The sequence below is a fragment of the Gymnoscopelus microlampas genome, assembly GCF_963454915.1.
Source record: "Gymnoscopelus microlampas genome assembly, chromosome: 20".
Lineage (NCBI taxonomy): Eukaryota > Metazoa > Chordata > Actinopteri > Myctophiformes > Myctophidae > Gymnoscopelus > Gymnoscopelus microlampas.
In genome coordinates, this window is record NC_139957.1 from 38,577,886 (window position 1) to 38,597,128 (window position 19,243).

Consider the following 19,243-nt stretch of genomic DNA (forward strand, 5'->3'; position numbering starts at 1 on the left):
GATCAACTTATGATTGAACTTAGCCAACCTATCAATCTCTAAAGTCACAACAATGACATTTGTCATTGTTTAAAAAACAATGTATTCAGAACTGGTTATGAAGCCAAGATGTTTGAAACATTTCCCACATGACAGCCTGCTCAAAACATGAAGCTGAAACCATTATGTGAATAAGATATGTTTGTGTTATAAAATAAATCATATTCATTTCTATACATTCATTCATTTTGAACATAAAGATACACATACAGCAGTCCATTTCGGTGCTATCTATACATTATGGTAAATAAATAAAATGTCAGATAATCGATAGATTTTATAACCACCGCATCATCTGTTAACGTCATGCGGCCATAAATCCTTCTTTTATACGCAGAGTGACTTCTACCATAGCCTGTTTATTTGCTCACCCTGGCCACTCACGATAAGGGTCACTGGTGTCCCCAAACTGTAACTCACAATCTCTCTCTTTAGTGACAACAACACACACCACCTGTATATCCACCACCTCCAACACATTAACACTACTCAGACAAACAACAACGGCAAAATAAAGAACAAAAAAACCTAGTATAGAGACTATAAATCCTTTTTAGGCCGGGCCATAAGGAAATAGATTTGCTGCTTGCTTGCTTGGGGACGAGGAAGGGAGGGGCTTAACAAACTGTAACGCTTCCAACAAAGGTTCCCGTTTCAGGGAGAGGAAGGTGGGTGATGGATGGCTTGACAAACATAGTTGTCATACCTGACCCATGCCATGCGCCGGTCACAGCCCTGGACTGAGAGAGACATTGTGTGAATGCGTGTGTGCGTGCGTGCGCGCGCGCGTGTGTGTGTGTGTGTCCATACATCTAGCTGGTACTTAGGTAACCGGAAGGCTCACCCCAAAACACGCTCGCCCCCATTTTTTCCGCGGACCAGCGGTTCTTGTATTCTTGTATTTGTTTTACTGAGGATAAGGTTAGAAATAAGTTTAGGGTTGGGCACAGTTTTACTGAGGTTACGTTTAGGAATAAGGTTAGGTTTAGGCATAGTTTTACTGAGGTTACGTTTAGGAATAAGGGTAGGTTTAGGCATAGTTTTACTGAGGTTACGTTTAGGAATAAGGTTAGGTTTAGGCATAGTTTTACTGAGTTAGCGTTTAGGAATAAGGTTAGGTTTAGGCATAGTTTTACTGAGGTTACGTTCAGGAATAAGGTTAGGTTTAGGCACAGTTTTATTGAGGTTACGTTTAGGAATAAGGTTAGGTTTAGGCACAGTTTTACTGAGGTTACGTTTAGGAATAAGGTTAGGTTTAGGCATAGTTTTACTGAGGTTACGTTTAGGAATAAGGTTAGGTTTAGGCATAGTTTTACTGAGGTTACGTTTAGGAATAAGGTTAGGTTTAGGCATAGTTTTACTGAGGTTACGTTTAGGAATAAGGTTAGGTTTAGGCATAGTTTTACTGAGGTAGCGTTTAGGAATAAGGTTAGGTTTAGGCATAGTTTTACTGAGGTTACGTTTAGGAATAAGGTTAGGTTTAGGAGGCATAGTTTACTGAGGTTACGTTTAGGAATAAGGTTTTAGGCATAGTTTTACTGAGGTTACGTTTAGGAATAAGGTTAGGTTTAGGCATAGTTTTACTGAGGTAGCGTTTAGGAATAAGGTTAGGTTTAGGCATAGTTTACTGAGGTAGTGTTTAGGAATAAGGTTAGGTTTAGGCATAGTTTACTGAGGTCATGTTTAGGAATACCAGGTGAATACCGCCGGATTTGCCCTAGGGGCGACTGTGTTTTTGGGGTGAGCGTTTTGGTATTCGGTACTTAACCATCCTCCTGTCTGTATACCTTCCCTAGTGCAGGGGTTCTCAAAGTGGGGTCCATGCAGGGACCCCCCCCCAGGGGTCCATGAGGGGGTTCCAGGGTTGTCCCCTGCAGCAAAATGTTGTTCATTTAGCATCACAATCGGTTTAACCACTTAACGCATCTACAAGCTCACAACGCATGCCGATGCTATAAGGATAAGGATAATTCCTTTTTAACAAGTCGTTCATGAAAGTCCTTGCGGTCTTGTTTCCAATGAGAACCTGTGAGCGATTAGGGGTTAAGAGTCTTGCTCAGGGACAAATTTCATTTCATCGACACATATGCTGGCCTGGCCTGGAATCGAACCTGGGGCAACCAGGACCTCTGGCTCCCTAGGCGGGCTCACTAACCACTCAGCTATGGCCGCCCCTATCTGCTATTTTATGCGACGTGTGATACTTGTACATCTGCTATTTTCGAAACGTTTTGGACAATTCGGGATACTTTTTAAACATTTAAACGTCTCTGACGAGGTTTCTACAAAAAGCCTTTTCAGATTGGCGTCCGTGGCCAAATGCTTATCAATTTAGGGGGTCCTTGACTTGAAAAGGTTTGGAGAACCCCTGTCCTATTAGTGATCCTTCATCCACGCGAGGCCTCCTCCTCCTCTCCCTCGGTCCTGGTGTTGGAGGCGTGGAGATGGGCTCCTTCGGCGGGGCGGGTGGCCCTGTGTGACAGACAGACAGACAGACAGACAGACAGACAGACAGAGAGACAGTGGTTGGTTGCGTCTGTTTATTTGATGTGTGGTTCTACCAGGACGCCTTCGATCTGCCCTCAGGGATCCCGCATCTCAAAAACACTCAAATAGTCTGGGAGCACCGATAAGCACCGGGCTGGAATTATATTCCCCAAATCCCAAATCCTTGTGGAGTGTCGCTCGCCGTCGACCTATCACATCTTAAAACACACCAGGAAACACACTCTGTGTGTGTGTGTGTGTGTGTGTGCGTGTGTGCGTGTGTGCGTGTGTGCGTGTGTGCGTGCGTGCGTGCGTGCGTGCGTGCGTGCGTGCGTGCGTGCGTGCGTGCGTGCGTGCGTGCGTGCGTGCGTGTGCATGTGCGTATATATATATATTATATATATATATATATATATAGCCACCAATACATGTTTATATGATTATGTAGATGGATGGATAGATGGATAAAAAGAAAGATATAAGGCAGACAGACAGACATATACTGCATAGAGTACTGTACACAACACACACAAATAATAATAATATGAAATAATGATACTAATATAAAATTATAATAATAGAAATAATGATAAAAAATATGTAAAAACAAACAAAAAAGATTTGTAAATGTCTCTTTTTTCTTCTTTTTTATAGGGTGTATTTGGGGGCGTGGGAGCCGGGTCAGCGGCGTGTAGTGTTGGTGTGTGAGTGGTACATGTGCTGCTATATGGGGAACACCCAGGAATGTTTAGTTAACTCACCCCGTCACATTCAAGCCTGTGTGTCAAAGGTGTTTTACAGGGTGTTGACACTCTCTCGCTCGCTCGCTGGCAGAGAGAGGTAGAGGGTGAACTGAACGCTGAAGCCACGAGGAGTCCAGTATTCTCTGTCGTTCTGGCTTTAGTTTAGGACCTCATGTGCAAAAGATATTATGATCCGCAGTCACAATACGACGGCACTAATGGGGGCGGAACTGACAATATTCAAAATAAAAGCACCTATGGTAAAGTACTCAAGTGTTGATTTAACTCTGAGCCTGTGCAAATGTAACCAAATGGACCCTTTGGGCCCATTTCAGATTTTTATTGAAGGGATAGCCCCTTGAGATGCAGCATCTCATTTTGAGGGGGTCCCATAAAAACATGAAACAGACATATATACATACAATACAAATATACACAGATAGCTTGCTCACCCTCTCCCACCCACCCCACCAACCACCACACCATCAGCTGTTAAACAACATAAACATGGTTACGTTTGCACAAGCTCAGCGTTACAATCGGATAAATTAAATTAGCAATTTGACTGTGTATAAGTGCATCAAAGAGTTGTGTCGTCGTTATTTTTTTTGTTATGGATTCAAACCGTCGTGCAATAAGAATTTGTTCATGAGCATGTATATAGCATCATTCAGATATTTTATGACATTTCGTTTTAATCTAATTGTAAATGAGAAATTACACAAACTAATCAATCGATTTACAAATTTGATCGTTAAACAAGACTATTTATTTTGTTCTTTAATACATGTATATATTATTTTACTTTGATTATTATGATTAATTTTTTGAATATTATGAAATGGCAAAGTGTCCAGCAAACCTTAATAAATGTCAATAACCCAACAAAATGTTATTTTACTTTCTAAGTAATTTACCAATTGTTGTTGTTTTTTAAGTCTTTTTAAGTCAAATACATCCTTTTCATTATTCAAATGTCCTTTATGACAAAATAATGCATTATTATATCTATGAATCATATCATTTTATTCTCTTATTGAAGAAGAATATCTAAAGATGTTCTATTTTATTTACATAATATAATCTGAGTGATAGTTTGGTCATTAATTCAAATAAATGTTCACAGAAAGGGAGGGATGGGTTTTATTATTTCACAAACAACACTGCGGTTAAGCTATAAAACAGTTATCACAAAGTGATACAGACAATTATTACACAAAGCAGACACATGATATATCAATATTAGACATGATGTATTAATGTTAAGATAATATTCTTGACAAAATATATTTGTCAAGAAATAAAATAATATTTTTCTTTAAAAAAAAAAAATGCTTTATGCAGTCCTGCATTTTACTTTATAATACCACAAATGATTAATCACCACGGTTTTAAGCTATACACTTTCATTTTGTGCTTCATTTTTAGAAAAATAGATGTTCAGCGAAATTTTTTAACATAATCATTATTGAAATTGTGGAGGGAACATTAATTTGGGCATTGTTACACGTTAATTACATGTTAGTTGCTGCACGCAAACTGACTGATGAGAAAGTATCCGTTGTCTCAGCAAAAAAAAACATTTAATTATTCAGCAATAATTGAAGAGTGATCCTGTATTGAAATGAGCCTGAGCTTTACTGTAGTCTTCTTAATGTCGTGGGACGGAGATCTTTCTCATATTCACAGTTTGATCTTTGTCTCTCCTCAGCGGTTTGCTAAAACAGCAACCAATGGCAGTCCTTGATGTCTGTCTGTCTCTCTGTCTGTCTGTCTGCCCGTCTGACTGACAGACAGCCTGTCTGCCTGCCTGCCTAGCTGTCAGTCTGTCTGTCTGTCTGTCCATACATAATGACCACCCACAGAGACAACGTACCACCAGGTCCTTGAATGAAACAGCTCTGGTCCGTATTAAGTCTCTTCGTTTCAGACCCGCTGGTACAGGTGACAAAACACCCACAATGCAACAGAGCGTGTACCGTCCGTCCAGTGACTTTTAAGGTCGCACAACGTCAACATTTGGCGACTGAACCCTCGCCGGGGACAATGCAGCGCAGGTATCCATGAGATTGACACCCGCTTCAAATAATTGAAGGAGTGTTGTAAGTTTCCTATGTGAGTCACCGGCCTCTTTCTCCACCCTTGAATGCTGGGGCAGATTGTAGGGCTGTTGTGAACTTAAAAACCCAAGGCCTCTCAACTCATAAATTACATGGCCATAGACAACTTTAAGCGCTGTTGAAATGCCTCGAACAGAGCTTTATTTCAGCACTGCTGGAGCGTGAAGCTGGGAGCACCGCCCCACAGGGAGCCCTGCAGCTCTCTCACAAGAGCAAAAAAAAAAAGAACGTAAGACACTTATTTATCTTGCCATACCTGAGGCTTGACATGCCGGCTAAACGCCAAAGCGGAGCACCGAAGGCAATACTATGTGAAAACAAGCACTCTCTGTCTCGTTAATGATGCTAATGTTCACACAACAGCTCCAGCCTTTTCTTTTGGCGATTATGCGGCTATTATATATATACCCTCTGCGAAGTATAGTATAAGCACGGAAATTGCTTTCATATGAAAAGTTTTTCTCTCCCTGTATGAAAAGTCGTGCTTCCTGGAGCCTGGCTTACAGCACAGCTAGTCAGCAACAGCGCCTCACTTTGAAATACGATATGGCAGATTAAGAGCTTAGTCATTAGAATAAACCATTGTGTAATTGACTCTCTCATCGCTTGGAATCTTTTTTTTCTTCTCTCTCCTGGCTGCTACTACACATAAAACAATTTGAATTAGTTTAACCCAAGAGCTTACAAGTTAAATACTGTATGTTTGGTGAATTAAAAAGCACATATTTTTTTATATAGTTGGGTGGAAATGTATAGTCCTCCTATATACAGACACAGAATCAGTGTTGTTTGTCGCTTTTAGAAGGTTCTTCTTCTTCACATCATCAGAGTGACTCAGTCTGACCACCCAGGGGGTCCCTGACACTGCAACATTTACACTGTGTGTGTGTGTGTGTGTGTGTGTGTGTGTGTGTGTGTGTGTGTGTGTGTGTGTGTGTGTGTGTGTGTGTGTGTGTGTGTGTGTGTGTGTGTGTGTGTGTGTGTGTGTGTGTGTGTGTTGTAACCAATGGACCTGCTGTAACGGTTCATTTGGTTATATTTTGTACACTTTCAGAGTTACAAATGGATAAACTAACAATGAAGATTTTACACACACACACACACACACAATGTGTGTGTGTTGTGCATGCCTGCATGCGCACGTGTGCAAACATGCATGTGTATTTCTGCGTGTGTATGTGTTAGTGTGTTCACATGCATGAATGCGTGCTCCTTCATGTGTTGTGTATTGGTTCTTACATGACTTCCCATGGCTGTCTCTCTCTCATTGTACATAGATATACATTAACTATTGTTATCTTTTCAACCCGGCAGACTTTTATGAAAAGGGGAACCTGCTGCCTCCACTTCCAGTTCCTGCCCCTGCACCGCAGACAACCACAACAACAACATTACGAGCAGCGAGGTTTCTCAATACACATCCATTCAGCCTGAAGAACTGAGTCAATGTAAATGCAAACACACAGAACCCAACAGGGCAAAACAAAAGGGCAACAATATGGATGCTTCTCCCACGCAGGGCGAATCCACGTTCCTCTTGTTTGCTCTGTTCTTCTAACTGGAGATGCCATTAGTTTATAGAACGACTGCATGTCGTTCCTCCCTCAAGAGCCTCTCAGTCTGCTCTGCACTGACCTGGACTTCACTGTAGAGCGCCGTTTCCCAAACACTGGGTCGAGACCCATTTCTGAGTCGAGGACCCATTCTTATGGGTAAATACTCCTTTATTTTTTCCTACGCTTTGTTTTTAAATTATTGTTATTTTAAAAGATTTCCCCAAATTTCCAGAGAAATTTCAAACATTTTCATCAATTTCAGACATTTTTCTAAAGAATTTCAAAAATAAATCTTAAGAAGGAAAAAAAAAAAAGTAAAAAGTGTTGAAAATAGCAGATCTACAAGCTCATATCGCGTCGTTACAAGACGCACCCTGTATTGTACATAACATTCCTTACAACACAGTAAAGTGCAGTTGGATGCAAATGTAAACAAATGGGCCCATAAGGGTCCATTAATACTTTCTCAGTTGCAGTGAGTCCATGGTACTTGGTACCCTCGTCAGATTTCTTATCAGTAGTCTTTTATTATTTATGCAGAAAAGAATGTCTGTGGTTAACATAAGCCAAGAGAACTTCATGTCTTGGTCGTTGACATAAATTACACCTGTTAACATCTCAACTGTTAATTTTGTTTGCTTACTTAATATTTTAAAAAGTAAAGTAAATATCACAAACCGTTGTTTGCCGCAGAGATTATTTTCTTAATGTAGCTAAAACCCCCAAAAAATAAATAAATAAATAAAAGATTAGAAATCTGCAGCAGGAACCCATGGTGGAATTTAACTTCCGGGTCAGCCTATAAAACCAACGCCATCGCGAGAACAGATCTGTTAAACCTCCTGTCTCAACTCTTTTCTATCAAATTGTAAAATCCACTGAGTTTTAACCACATGAAACCTATAGCGTCACTATTATGTGGCGAACATTCAGCGAAAATATCCGATGCGTTGAACAAGCTCACAACCGCACCACGTTGTTGAGAGCTTGTACATCTGCTATTTCCAGCTAAGAGATTTGTTGTAGAGGGAAAAAAGGAACGGACCAAGTATAGAGCCCTGTGGGACCCCATCTACATATACTGAGAGTGCAAAAATAGACCCAAATGTACTCTTAGTCGCTGTGTATCACACTCACAAGCAGACAAATCCTCACGCACGTGAAGAGCGGTATCGCTATCACAGCCCCGTGCTTGACTTGTGCTTCCTCCTCCAAAAAGAAGAAGAGAGGTCAGACGTGACCCCCCCCCCCCCCTCCCCCTCCACCCCCTTCCCCCCGCCAAACCCCCCGCGCCGCTTATGGTAAAGAGAGACGGATTTCATCCCTTAAACGAGCGCACATGCTGAGGTGAACGGAGATACATGCTACGATAACCCGTTCAATTAAGACCGCGCCGTGGTGGACGGGGCAGAACGCGGGCAGATAAATGACCATACAGTAGAAAAACGCTCAATGGGTATTAAAAGTATAGGGGCAGCTGGGGCTCTTATCTGGGCCAGAGAAGACGCAACCAGGCAACAAAGGGAGGCCTCAGACTAAGAGGCTTGATGCATGGGAAAGCCATGGGCCAGCCATTGTGACTGCCCTTCTGCTGAGCAAATAGTCCAAACTGTTCATTCCCCATCTCCCCATTCTCTCCCTGGGACATTGTTTGTGTCCTTGCATTTCATTCTGACTGGGGAAGATTGCTCTCAGGGCCAGTGAGCAAACAGTCCAGAAAAGAGCCGGCTATCTTCCTCGCCCCGTTCCCAGGAGAACTAGCATTTTTATTTCAGCTCCAAGCTGTCAAAGGATTGGAGAGTTTATGTCAGGATCCTGAATTAATTGCTTTAAGCCTCGGGGCCGACGGCGGCATTTTTTATCACCAAATTGTTCGGTTAAAAATGTTTCCTAGCAAATTATGCCGGGGCCCCCACCGTCGCCTGCCCGACTGCCCCGCCGGCGTTGAGTCGCCAAACACAAACAGTTGGTACTGGATACATGGGTGATGAGTTTCTTGCAACACAAATGATGCCTTTTAGTTGTTGTGACACGATCGCCACGGTTCCGAATAGAGATAAGCTGCGTGGCTGTTAACGATTTGGTGGAATTTGAAAGCAAACACGCTGGAAATGTTTGTGCGTGTGCATGTGTGTGTGCACGTGTGCGCGCGCGTGTGTGTGCGCGTTTGTGTGCGCGTGTCTAAGCGTGTGTGTAAGCACGCGTGTGCGTGCATCTCGACAGTATGAGCCAAGCTTGGCAGTGAAAGGAGTAGCGTTGCAGATGCCCCAATAAAGCGTAGCTGGTCAGACATTTGGTGGATCAGGTTTTTTTTACCGGATCAAAAACGTTGTCCAAACCGTGGTCCAAACAGTCTTCAGAAGCATCTGTCATCCTCCTATACATCCCATGCCAATGCTTTGCTAAACTAATAACTAATAACTTTCCACTCGGACAACTGGGGGTCTGCCACACACTATCGTATATATAGAGATGGCCCTGCTATAACCAGCGTTTCCTTGCCAACGACATCAAAAGCCTCTGTTTGCTTCCGTCATAGAAAACGGTCCATTTACAAAATGAACCTCACACTGCAACGCTTTGAATACTGACGTCAGTGAATTAACATCACATAGATGGATGTGGATCTGAGTCACATTAAACAACATAGAAGATGATGAACATAGAGAGCAATGTTCCATCCCATCGTATGATAGGTGTTTGTTTGTTTGTTTTTGACTGACAAATCAGATTTAAGGTCATTAACATAATTGTTGCGTTGGTAGTAGTAGCAGGAGGTTCACATCGTCTCTGTCGGGTGGAAACCTCATATGTCCAAAACTGTTACTTTTCAGGATTCAAACAAAAGAATAGCAAAAGCAGCAGATCTACAAGCTCGAAACGCGTCGCTACGCGCCACGTTTCGAGCTTGTAGATCTGCTACTTTTGATGCTTCTGTGTGACGCTGTAGTATGATCAAGTAAGGCCGTTCATTTACGAAGAAACACAAAAAGTTAAAATATGGAGATAACAGTTTTTTCTGCCCGACAGAGACGATATTCACGTTCCTGTCGTATTTGGCATTTGCGACGTTTCTGGAGCGTCCGACAGCATTACAGTACTGAACCGGCTGCTGTAGCGCGTCACATTATTATCACTGGAACTGAAACAATCCCATCCCACGTCACCACCTGGGCTCTGCTCCTCTTTACACAAATGCATCTGTCAGAGTATAGTGGGCCGTTATATTTGCATTTGCAAAAGCGTTATAGCAATATTCCTCCATAGCACCTGACAACCATGCCACAAAATAGTCTCATTCATAAACTGCCTTCCGTGGGAAACCATATGTAATGAATTAATAGATTCATCATTTGACCTTAATCATTAACATTCCGTTACAAAATATACTGATAAATACTTATTTCGCGTGTGAGGGGGGGGGAGTAATTTGCATCAATACACTACACAACTGCAACTGTCACTGGCATTATGACCACAATGACATTTCGGTTTCTATAGTCTAATTTAACTGTGATCGAATGGGGCCCAGTAATGCACAACAACATGTACCGCACGGCGCACGCCATTCACATAAATCAGTCAAGTGGGCTTGATTTTTATCACATTTCGTCTCTCAGGCTGAACTTCTGGAGATAAGGACACTCCAATCGGGACCCATACATCTGGCCGGCTGACTCCTTAATCTGACAGGATATTAAATGACAATCATCGTGCCTGTGTCAGCGTGAAGCAGGCGAGGGTTAAATAGTGTGTATCAGGGGACTACTCTGCGGCGGGGACGAAGACACGGCCTCTCCTCTCGTCTTTTTAAAAACGTAATCTGCTCGACAGCCCCGTCGACAGGGCCCAGCTTTGCATCGGCAGCCTCTCCATGATAAACGACACAGCCATTTATATGGGATTAAATTGGGGATTAATTTGATTCACGTCAGGGTATGGGAATTCATTAGCGGGATGACAGTGGCACTATACATGGAGGGGGAATTGAATTTGAATCTCCCCAAGGGGGGGTGGGGTGGGGGGGGGGACCATCACGGTGGGCCATGGGGGGCATGTTGAGATGGAGGTCTTAAAAGACAGGGAGCTTATTGTTCCGCTCTTAAGACTTCCATTTTGACACTTGGTGCTTTATTGCTGTTGACTGGTTGTCAATTGGTTGTTATCAAATTGAGTGTAGCAATGTTATTATAGGTGAGGGGGGTGTCCTGTTTAGAAGGGCAGGGAAAGAGAGAGAGTGGAGAGACAGTGACCAATGCCATATTTTTTGGCCGATTTTGGAGAGTCCTAGACTACTGATTAGGCGATATTTTGAAGGATATTTTGTCAAAAAGGACAAAATCAATTCAAAACAATTAGAAAAACTTCAATTTGATTAAATCTTTTCCAGAATATACAATAAAAAAAATAGACGATCTACAAGCTCTCAACGTGTCACATTGTGACATGCTGTGAACTTGTAGATCAACTTTTTTTATTTTTGTATTTTGACCATTTGAAAACATTTGAGAATTTTCACTTATAATATTAATAACGTGCTCAAAAATAGGGACGCCAGGCTGAAAGTATAGTTAAACATCGGGACACATCGGGCTGCGTAAATGCTGATACGCGGATGCTGTCCAAAAATAATGGCTGATATTTGGGTCTGGCTCCGGAGCAGTGAGAGGTGGGGAGGTAGATGGAAAGCTTAGTTGGGAAAGAGAGAATAGCTTATCCTTAGATTTGCACCCTCCCTGTCTATCCGTCTGGATCAGGACCAGACCTCCTTGCCACCGTCATACAAGCGTGAAGAAGAACAAATACTGTTTTATTTTTTTCCACACTAGATTTAGCTCCCACTCATACGGTATTAAAATGAGCACATTATTTGAATGTCAGTGATTCTCATGAATGTTGAAATGGCATATCTATCACCGGGCCGTTCCCAACAAGCCGTGTGGTGTAAAGTAAAGGTATTAAATTCAACTCGGAATGCAGATTACAGAATTCACCTCTGCAGAACATCCGTCCTATAGCGTTTCGGCAAATTGGACAAGTCCCATTGTAAGATAGCCTATCACTCCGGCACATGTCTGTATAGGAAGAACATATGCAGGACAAAATATTACGTCGTTTGTTATTCCGGGGACTACATTGGGGGCACTCGGGCTTGTTTGCCTTCGCTGGGAGCGGAGATTGGATTGGGGGTTTAAATGAATCGCTGGCGCACCACGTTTATAGGTTTCATTAACTTTTAATGAGTTGGGTGTCCTTCGCCGCGATTGGCTGGCAAGGCTCTGCCTTCACTTCCTGGAAGCGGAGCAGCCCGGGTGGGAAGCGAAGGGGATGTTTACAGTATTGCTGGCGTCTGTGCGGTTGGTCATGTGTCGCTGGATGTCTTTGCCGGGGGAAGGAGGAGGAGAAGAAAAAAAAAAAAGGGGAGAAATAGCCGTGGTGTTATTCCAAAACTAGAATCCCTAGATATCCAACGGCACTGCCAACCGCCGAATCTAAAACCTTGTCAAGCCTCAGGGGGAATAAAGAAGCCATGTCAGATCAATCACAGCCCAGCAGGAATCTCTTTACCACAGCTGACTGACATATCGTTTTATGGCAGCTTTGCCAACAAGGCTTGATCTCAAAGACTAGCACAGAGACCCACTGGGAAATGCTCTGGAATAACCAGCAAGACGCTATAATAGTGGAGTGTGCGTTTGTTTGTATGCGTCCACGGCATGCATGCATACATGTCTGCGTGCATTATTCTGTGTGTGTGTGTGTGTGTGTGTGTGTGTGTGTGTGTGTGTGTGTGCGTGTGTGTGTGCATACAATACATTTGCACCCCACCCCCTCCCCTCACACACACACACATAACTTTAGTCAACCCAAGCAATAAACCGCTTCATATTCCTCAGCATCTTTAATCTCGATCCAATATTGCATCTTACTGCATGGCTGGTTGCACTCGTATTGTCTTGCGATGGGTTTTTTCCTGGATGATTCGAGTATAGTATCTCCTTCGAGGAGCTAATCTTCCCCTCCAGCACACGGCTGAGAGAGCCTCACTTCAACACTCCCCGACAAACAATGCCGCTGCCTGTCATCTCCATTTCATCTCCCTTTGATTGATTGATTGCCCCGCTCTCTTATTTTCCAACATTTATTTCATTTCACTTTTAAAGCTTTGATGTCTGTTACATGACTCCGAAAAGAACAGACCCGTCAAAAACCCTATAGGCTATATTTCAAGACGGGTGTTGTAATGAGGCCACGGTGAGAGCCCTATACGTTGCAGTACTTTACATGGATAAACCCTGAGCTTCCATCCATCCGCTTTTCAATGTACAAAAGCCGTGAGTTATTTGAGAGACGCATCGTCCTGCTCTGAATGGATTGTCTTCAGGACAGCCAGCTGCCACCTAACAGTGGTCAATGGGCATTGTTGACGGACCTCTCCCTCGCTCTTTCTCTCTCTATCTCTTTCTTTCTTTCTTTCTTTCTTTCTCTGCCCATCCTAGGTCCCTGGATCAGGACTAGAAGAAATCTCGAGGCCAGGAATGTTGCACGGTCGTGTCAGAGCTGAGCGGACACATCACAGTCAGTAGCTGCATTCTCTCTCATGTCCATCTTCCCACCACACACACACACACACACACACACACACACACACACACACACACAAAACTCCGCTCCTTTCCCACACACTGACAGGTCTCCAGGTTGACCTCCATGCATGTCTGGCCACTCAGCTTGACCACATGAACCCATAGCGTCACTATTCTGGCGGTGAATATTCAAGGAAAATAGCCAACCTATACTAAGCTCACAACGCGTTCCAACGCAACATGTTGTAAGCTTGTGGATCGGCTATTTTCCGCAAAGAGATTTGGTGTAGAGGTGAAGAAAAGAGCGAACCAAGTACAGAGGGGGACCCCGTTCAATGAATATAGGGATTAAGTGGTTAAACTGCATTCAAATGATTCACACTGCAGCTCAACCTTTCAGAGAATTACGTTGATTGTGATTGAACGTCGCTAAGATGCTGACAAGATAAATGATAGACGTTCCCTTTGCCTTTGATATAGGCGATGATTCTTGCAAATAGTTATCATGTAAATGCCGTTCCTTGACGTCTCTCTCTCTCTCTCCTTATACGTTTGTCATTAAAAGAAAGAGCTGACCAGTGCAGAAAGTGTGATAGGCCACGTTGTTTAGTGTAAAACAGACGTGTATATGAAGGGATAGAGGAGGTGATAGGCGATTGCACACGTCTGAACATTCCCAGATCGTTATCTGGTAGATTGGGATTCCTTCAGGATATCAGCAGAGGAACATGGGTTTGTCTCCACTGTCCACTGCCCCTCGAAGTTCACACCGTTCACCACTTTCGGCTCTGTTTGTTTGTACACTATCAGAGTTAAATTGGCCCTCTGGAATTTATTGCGGGTGTTTTTGGAGTGTGTACCTTTTTAACTGTCCAATATTTACAGTATATCAACATAAACTTATCCAGTGATAATAATTTACATAATCCAACATCTTATTTATTTAAAAGTCACTCTTGAACATGAATACCACGTTGATTAATTATAGAATTATATTTAAGAATGATTCATTCTTCTGCAAAACAGCTTTTGGCTTTGATGCCCAAAATGCAATACTATACAACACAAAACGCAAACGTTAACAGCCGAACTGAAACACATTTTGTTTGCTTATTATTTTCACTATCCCCATATATCATTTGCCAACGTATTATGAAGCCCTACACATTTTAGTATATTTTTTTGATGCATTGCAAACATAAGCTTTAAATATTTTTTTACGGGGAGAAAGCAATCGGGTGCAGAAATGTCTGATGAAGCATCATTTGGTTTATTGTGGTAGATATGTGTGAACATTTCTGTAGCTCTATTAACCTCTCCACTGTCTGGATTTCCCATAGTGAAAATAAATATTTTTATTATAGTTTTATTTTGATAATTATTAATTCAAATATTGGCCTCATATTCAGTTATGTGCATTTAAGGTTCATGCTCTCTTATGTTTGTTTTATTGATCATCTTTTAAAAACAACACAACTGCTCACAGGAGGCTAAAACATTAAATAAGCTACAGCTCCACACTGGCAACAAAACGATTAACTCAATTGTGATGTTGTTGTTTTTACATATTGATTTGACATATTTTGATCTGAGAATAAAAGGCCATGAATTCAGAAAGGCCAAAACCATGATATAGCCTCATAAAACACTCTGTTCCAAACATTAATATTGGCTTGGAAAAAAAACATCTCATTTAACAATGCGTTTCATTCATAAACCATCAAAAAGGGGCGAGAAAGAAAACGAAGACAAAAGAATGCCATGCCTTAATGAGCCTCCTGCAAAATGATTGGACAGTTACTGACGAGCATTGCCTTGCCCGAGCCGAGGAGGAACCATGATGGGTGGCTTTGAGTTTTGACTTTGTTGTCCTTTAATATACTGTGGGATAGCAGTTTCCCTTGCTAAGATATGGGATTAGGACTATTTCTCGTGAAAGAAGAGTTAAGTCGGGCCAGTGTGGTCGGTCCCTCCCCTGCAATAGGCTAAAACAGAATTACAGCTTGTTCGACCGGTGTCCTGCTGTCACCCAGGAGACCGTTCTACTTGGGTGTTCCATGCAGGGACGGTCCCCCGGACCCCTGACTGTTCAACCACGACTGTTACTGCTGTCTTATAGGCTATAACGCACTCATTCAGGCCCCAAAAAAACCTGGCTGGCCTTTAAAACACATTGCTTTAGGCCAGTGGTTTTCAACCTTTTTCATGCCAAGGACCCCTAAATTTATATGCATATAGCCGCGGACCCCCATCTGAAAATGTTGTGCCAGGGACCCCCAGAAGCAAAGATTTGAGTAAAATGTTCGCTTTAAAAAAAAAATATATATAAAGATTTGCACACATTTTCAAGATTAAAAAAAAATAGCAGATCTACAAGCTCATAGCGCAGCACCGAGTGCCGCGCTAAGAGCTTGTAGATCTGCTATTTTTGAATAGCCAAAGCTAAGTGGTTAAAAAATATTGTGACGCTATTAACTAATTTTGCTGGGGACCCCCTGGTACCCCCTCAAGGACCACTGGTGGTCCCCGGACCACTGGTTGAAAATCACTGCTTTAGGCCAATGCTATTTAAGCCCCCGTGACCTCAGAGGTCTGGATATTTAGCCAGGCAAGATCATATTTAAATTATACGTAGGCTAATATTAATTAGGCATGCCCTACGATATTACGCAACAGGGCAAAGTAAACCGAATTTAACCACATGAACCCTGTAGCGTCACTATTCTTGGGGTGAACATTCTGCCAAGAATATATAGCAGATCTACATGCTCACAAGTTTGCCTGTTTTCGGTGAAGATATTTAGTGTGTATAGAGGAAAAATATATATTTATATATAGATATAGACCCCTGGGGGACTCCGGTCAACTAAGTATATAGGGTTTAAGTGGATAAGTGACTGTCATGCATACTAATTTTAACAACACGGTTCATAAATTCTGATATAGGCCTATATATGACATACTAAAACTGGATAGATATACGGTACTATGTCTAAGTATGTAGATCATTTGTTTGGTTTTATTGATCTCTCTCCCCCTCTTCCCTTTCTCTTTTATGGAAATAACAAAGCTGGAGCTTGCACAAAAATGAATTTCACCCACTGTTTTGCACAACCTGCTATGTGACAATAAAGTCGGTTCTGATTCTGTGCACGTATTAGGGAATTTTCTCAAATAATTTAATACTAACATCAGAATTTCAAGCTCACAATTTGACCCAGAGCCATGCAGGTATAGTGTTATGCCCGCGTGAGAATATAGAGGCCTCCCTTTCAGGCCTTAATCAAGAAATATGCAAATAAAGTTGCATATAAGTATTATAATAATAAATGTGGCTGAAATGAGGTTAGCGGAGTAAAGGGATCAACAGGCTGGACCATCCCGTTGCCATGGCGACAAAAGAGCTTGTCTGTAAGGGTGCGGCCAGCAGTATCTGTCTCTGATCTCTCTCTCTCTGTGTGTGTGTGTGTGTGTGTGTGTGTGTGTGTGTGTGTGTGTGTGTGTGTGTGTGTGTGTGTGTGTGTGTGTGTGTGTGTGTGTGTGTGTGTGTGTACAGGTATGTGCACCTTCATGTATATGGCGTGTTGAGGGAACATTTTATCATGCAAATGTCCATACTGCAGCCAAGCAGGCAATAAATAGCCTGCACTGTACAAAATCCAGAGTGTTAACTATAGAGTGTATAGTCTCAAAAGGTCCCAAAGGGTTAAATTAACACTCAATATTTTTGTGTATTGCAAACACACTAATAACTGGGGTTAGTTCCTCTACTTTTAAACTGTAGCAAATATCCAAAATGCCATTTCTATTTCACTGGACATATGAGCTTCATGGGTTATCCTGTCTTATCAAAGGCCCGGAGGAGCCAGACAGCGATATAGATTTGATTTGATTTCATGATGGGCTCTTCATTACATTTTGGGGTGAATTAATTTGTCAATAACGGCTTTATTCCCATGTCCTGCTCCAATTAATCAATGCAGATTGGGATATCTAAAATAATGAGTTAATAGGCCTACCATGCTATTATTATTATTTGTATTATTATTATTGTTGTTATAATAATAATAGGCCTAATAATGATAATGATAATAATAATAATGATAATAATGATATTGATAATAGTAATAATAAGAATGTATTATTATTTGTATCATTACAATATATATATATTATACTATTTAAATCCTAGTATGAAATCATATAGCTTACAATAGAAAATAGAGATAGTTATATAGGGCTATACTTTGAGATTAGTCATGCTCTCAACAATTTTAGTATGTTACCCGCGAGGCAAGCTTATAATAATAACACCTGGCGGCATGACAAGTCTATTTATGGTGTCTATTCATGAAGCTCAAATAGGAAATCCCACAAAATATTCAGGTTATAGGCCTACAACTTCATAAAGCATAATTGCGTGCAGCAGCAGCAGCCGAGACTATACCGAGTATAATCATGCTTGCTTAATGTATCCTTCATTTAGCCTATTACGGATACAAGGATGTCGCTGACCTAAAATAATGATAATAATAATACAACTGATGAGACGCGTGTGTTTCCTTGAAGATGGATTATTTTCGGTAAGCGACGCTATACGGACATAAACGAGGTTTGAACATAAATAATATAGGGTCTCTTCTCTCCCCCTGCGCCGTGCACGGAGCAGGTTCAACGCTCCATGACATCAATGCAGCAGCAACACCATATCAATCAAGAGCTTCTGTCACGATGCCATTGAAAGACGCTCAAACTAAAGAGGCAACAATCACCATAGGGCTACTACTGAAACCAATACACAACCATCACTACAATACCAACAACCAACCATAGATCACTACACAACCATCACAACCACCACTACACAACCAGCCATCACTAGATCACTGCACAACCAGCCACCAACCATTTCGATTAATTGAATACACAGGACTCCATGCAATGGAAACAAGCCATATAATAGTGCTTTCTTGGGTTTAATCCTTTTAGCATCCTTTTGTATATAGAACTGTAGCCTACTTTCTGTGCTTTTTTTTTGCAAACTGTTAATAAAGTATCCAATCAATCAATCAATCAATCGATCAATCAATCTCTGCACAACCACCAGCACACATCCCAACCCTGCAGCAAATCACCTCGGCTTTTGTCGTCAAATAAATGCAATACGGCCGCCTCATGCTGCTTGCATGAAGAAGACACTCTCTCTCTCTCTCTTTCTCTCTCTCTCTCACTCTCTCTCTCTGGTTCCATGTCTAGTCCTAAGCTGCATGGAACAACCTCCATCCCCGAGCTATAAAATAATAAAGTTATATAAAAAAATGTCCCTACCTGTTAAAAAGGGGTCGATGCATCATGTTGTTTGGCTGCAAGCCGCCTTTCTTTCTTTCCAGCGGCTCATTCATTGTAGATCTCGGCTCTCCTTCTGCCGTCTGCAAAGCCCCGGCTCTCCAACACACCACAGCATTTATTTGAGCTCAAACTCTGTCACTGTTGACTTTAGCACAAAGCAAAGATTTCACTGCCCCGCTAGTTAAAAAAAAATGATTATTTTACAGAGATATCGATCAGTTTGCTATAAAAGAAGAAGAAGAAAAAAAAAGAAATCAGCTTAGCATTATATGTCTAAAAAAATGAATAGAACGAAATGTAATGTCTGAGTAAATTTACAGAGCATGGTGACGTCCTATTCAAAGTTTACACTTCTCCAATTT